Source organism: Cynara cardunculus (genome assembly GCF_001531365.2).
Source record: "Cynara cardunculus var. scolymus isolate 2C chromosome LG 11, CcrdV1, whole genome shotgun sequence".
Taxonomy (NCBI): Eukaryota; Viridiplantae; Streptophyta; class Magnoliopsida; order Asterales; family Asteraceae; genus Cynara; species Cynara cardunculus.
This window is the reverse complement of record NC_037538.1, coordinates 14,212,780-14,217,528: the sequence shown is the minus strand read 5'-3', so window position 1 is coordinate 14,217,528 and position 4,749 is coordinate 14,212,780.

Genomic DNA, 4,749 nt, shown 5'->3' with positions numbered 1-4,749 from the left:
CTCAGTGTATGATCGCTGGAACTGAAATTACAGATACAGAAATACATCGAAAGGAAAAAGGAATTATCATCAAATCACTGAGAGAGAGGATCAACAGTTTGTGTAAACTATTAGATGATGCACTTAGGGTGTCACATTTCGTATGTTTTATGTTCCATCTTCTGGAGGCATCTCTTGGGTATATGAGAAATGGCCTCATATATTTCATAGACATTCTATGCTGAATTTAATTTAGCTAGTACCTTTTGTAAGCTCAAGTACTTGTCTATTTTTGTAAAAGGGATGAACTTTTTTCTGGTTAAGAATTCTTGTTCATTTCTTAAAGTGTCAGCAGATAATTTTTGACATTGATATATGTTATTTTATCATGATGAGTTAGGCTTAAAAAGAAACCAACGTAAATAAAAAGATTTAAAGAGTTGTAGAATGTTCCAACCTGATGCAGCAATTGTTACAGTTACAACTATATTCTTGGATTTGTACCCATCATTGATACAATGAGGGTATGGCCAGTGAGTGTCTAACTGGATTCTGAAAGAAGGTCATTCGATCCAATAGTTTGATGTTGAGAACTATTGTTGTAGCAACCTCATGTTACATCGTAGCAAGGTCCTGCTGCACTTGCATTGAAACCTCAATCAGATCTTAACACTCAGGTTTTTCTTTAATTAATGTTATATCTCATTAGTTATTAACTCTCACACAAACAATTGTTTCAAATTCACCATCTGAAATCTTCTTATAAGATTGACTTCCTTAATTTGTGTTTTTATTTGTCCCTAAGATACGATACTTGGTAATGCTTACCATTATTACTTAATATGTACGACACCAGTAAGACATGTATATTTGCATGATTTACTGGTTGTTATAGCCTTTTCTGGGTTATATATTATGCCGACTAAACTATTTCTTAACCGTTTAATCGATCATAGCCGTCGATATACGAGAATCTGAGAATAGATGAGGACTCAATCTTACAGCCTTTAAGAGGAGAGTATTCATTTCGGATTATCCCAATTTCAGAAGCTAACTTTTCGCTACCCCAGCAATTATCCAGTCCATGAATCATCTTCAATCCCCAATTCGTAACAGTAACCACCAACGTCAAGTTATACTGTTATTCTTGATTTGTTAATCCAATTTAGAAATATTTCAAGATTGCATTAAACAAGAAAAAAAAATGTAAAATTTGAATGATTTTAATGTGGATAATGGGTGGGGGCATGATTTTAAATAGGTGGCACTTAGATACCAACAAGACATGTTAGCAAGATTCAAGTGGTATTGTGTTTATATAAAATGTAAATAAATGCCTCCTCTTCACGCTCATTCCAAATGCTTGTTGATTGATTGATTGCCCCCTCCTCTTCCCACACCACCATTCCTTCTTTGTCCCCTAAAATTTCCATTTTTTTTATTATTTATTCATTCTTTAAATATCAAATCAAATAAATACGGTTTTTCAAAACATCTGTATCCAGATTCAAACGTCTGTACCCAGATTCCGATCAAATTCATATTTGGACAAAAATACCCTTGTTTCTCGTTATCAAGATTATCTTTTTAGTTATATTCTTCAGCATCAGTATTCTTATGAATACAGATCTACAAACTAAAAGATCAAAAGAGGAACTGAATTACGATTTCATTTAGCAACCAAAAACGAATGGTTTAGCTGTATTCGAATATGTTTAGTTAATGATTAATAAATATAACAGTTGTATCGTAAAAAAAAAAACAGAAGAAAAAACAAAGGTTCGAAAATGAGAGAAATGGAAATGGAAGGGGGTTTACACGCCACATGATTGTACTCGTGCCTTCCTTGGAATCTCACTTGATTGCTCCACGCAAGCATCATCATCTCCTTCTCTCATGTTTTCTCATTTTCCCTTATTATTATGTTTCCAATTCCATTTTCACTCCACTTCTTTTTTATTCCTCCAAATTCACTATATCTTATATATATATATATATATATATATATATATATATATATATATATGTGTGTGTGCATGTGTATATATATATATATATATGTATGTATGTATGTATTTTTTTTTATCGATAGTTAAAGAAAATATCGCTTATCTATAAAAACTTAAATATTATTGGAAATGTTTGATACATATTTTTACAGAACGATGTGTGTTTTTTTTTTTTTTTCTGATTTAAACAAAAAAAAAAAGACACTTTTAACGTATAATATTAATATTTATTTTAACGATGTAATAATGTAATGGATGATGTTTTAGTAGATGAGTTATGAATTAGTATGGTTTTCATAGAGAAAGTAAAATGAAATTACAAAAATGCCCTTTTTTGCTACCAATTTATAGATTTTTAATGGTTTGCTACCATAATGTAACCTTGCTTATAAGAAATGCAATTACCTAAATCCCTCTTTTTCAATAACTTGTGGTTTTTTAAAGGTTTATTATTTTTTTAAAGGTTTATTAAGTTGCATTCTATTACTTTATTATAATACCCTTTTGAATAATTGATTGTAGGAGACAAATCGAACAAATATATATATATATATATATATATATATATATAAACTTGTTAAGGGTTTATAGTTTTTTTACAATAGCGTTTATTTAATACAGTAATGTATATGAAATTGACGATCATTCTTTTGATACAAATTTATGGATTTTTAATAGCCTATACGATAGGTGTTTAACAAAATACTTTTATCTTAGATAACTATTTAAATGAAATGAAATTACAAAAATACCCTTCTTTTGTTGTAATTTATGTTTTTTTTTTAATTGTTTATGACTATAATGTGGGATATCTATCGAATAGATCATAGATTACAAGTTATTACTATAACCGTTACCAATTTGGTATGTTGGTCGAAGAGAATATTGAAATTACCAAAAAAAAAAAAACTCCTTATATTATTAAGATTTATAGTCGATATTTGGTTAAGCACGTCATAAGTAATAAGCTACTATAACAATACCATTTTGGTACATTGGGAGAGAATGTTCAAAGTACGAAAATACCCTTCTTTTGCTATGATTATATTCTTCTTAATCGTTTTCTTTCTCGTAGTTTAAGATATTTGTTTAACACATCAAGAATAAAAAAGCTATTATAACAATTCCAATTTCGATATCTCGAAATTACAAAAACACCCTCATAAATGTTCTTTTTTTGCATCGAACTTATGATAACCATTTAACACATCATAAGTATTAAGCTATTACAACAACACTCTTTTTGACACTTTGGTCGGACAGAATATTGGAATTACCCAAAATACCCTTCTCTAGTGAGACTTATAGTCTTGTTTTTAATCTTAATGGAATGAGAAAATTACAAGAATACCCTTGAAAAGGGTTGATAGGAATAGAAAAAATAGCAAGTGGGATGATGACATAAAGATGGTGTGATGAGAGAGGGAAGTTGGGGTTTGAGGAAAAAGCAAAAAGGGGGGGTTTAAAAGGAAGAGTGGTGTGAGTTCCAAGAGATTGATTGGAGATCTTTTAGAAGGGGTGATAATGTGTCTCAAGGGGGGTTGTAAACCAAACATGGAGGCCATCATGTTCCCTCTCCTCCAAACTCCCAACAAACACCATTAGATTCTAACCCCACCAATCCCCCCACTTCAACCCTTTCTTTTCTACCTTTTACCACTCTTTACTAATCATTTCCCTTTCTTTTTCTCCTAAACTATCTCTTAATTAGATTTCCAAGACTCTACTCCTGTTTTTGTAATTCGTTCGGACGTTAACGGACAGTTTCCTTCTGCTTCTCTTTTGTCGTTGGATCAAAATGTGGAAGATGAAACCTCTTAAATTCCTGACGTAAGTGGCAAGTTGGTCCAAAACCTCCAAATTGATTTAAAACCAGAGTAGAAGTTGTTGGTTACTCATAGCTCACTAGTGTTATATTCTATCTATGTGTGACATATTGTCACAACTCCCTCTTTCCGTGATAACCATGAGAACCCCTTTGCGACCCCCTATCGCGTTTGATCCAATGGAAATCAGTGCTTGTGTTTTTTTGTAAAGGAGGGGTAATTTCGTCGTTTGTTTTTCACATTTGGGTACGATCTGGTATGCTAAAGTGTGTTAAGGTTATTACAGTTAGTTAATGTCCAGTGTTTTCATTTTAAAGTATGTTGAGATTTACATATTAAAGTGTGTATGGTAACATTTGTTAAGGTTAGTTGTGGTATGTTAAGGTTCAACATTTTTCGTGTTAAGGTCTGTATCCTCTACATTTATGTCCTCGAAGTTCCACTTGTTTACATTCATATCACTGCGTTCTTTCCAACTTCTCGATTGAAAAAGAAAAGTAAAACCATCCGAGGGCTGCGAGGTGGTCTTCACGGCTCTCACAAAAGATAAAGATTCTCAAAAGATCCTAAGGTGTAATGGAAAAAAATTCAAGATTTATCGTAGTTCACATTTGTAACGAAATATAATGATAACTAACAAAATCTTTGAAATTGGGGAATATTGAAAACTTGAACCCCCGGATGATGCATTTTACCCTTTGTTCCGTAGGCTAACCGGGTAGAGCTTCATATATAACTCATCCCAATTTTGTGCATCTCAGAGAAATTATGAATAAACTAATTTCTTTTGTTCAGTATATCTTTTTATTCCAATTAAAGACCGGTTATGATTTTCATCCAAAAGTAAGGCTCGGCCCTGCCCGGGACCGGCCCGAATTTTTTTTTCAGAAAAAATGTATTTTTAACTTTCTAAGTGTATTTGATTGAAAATCAAA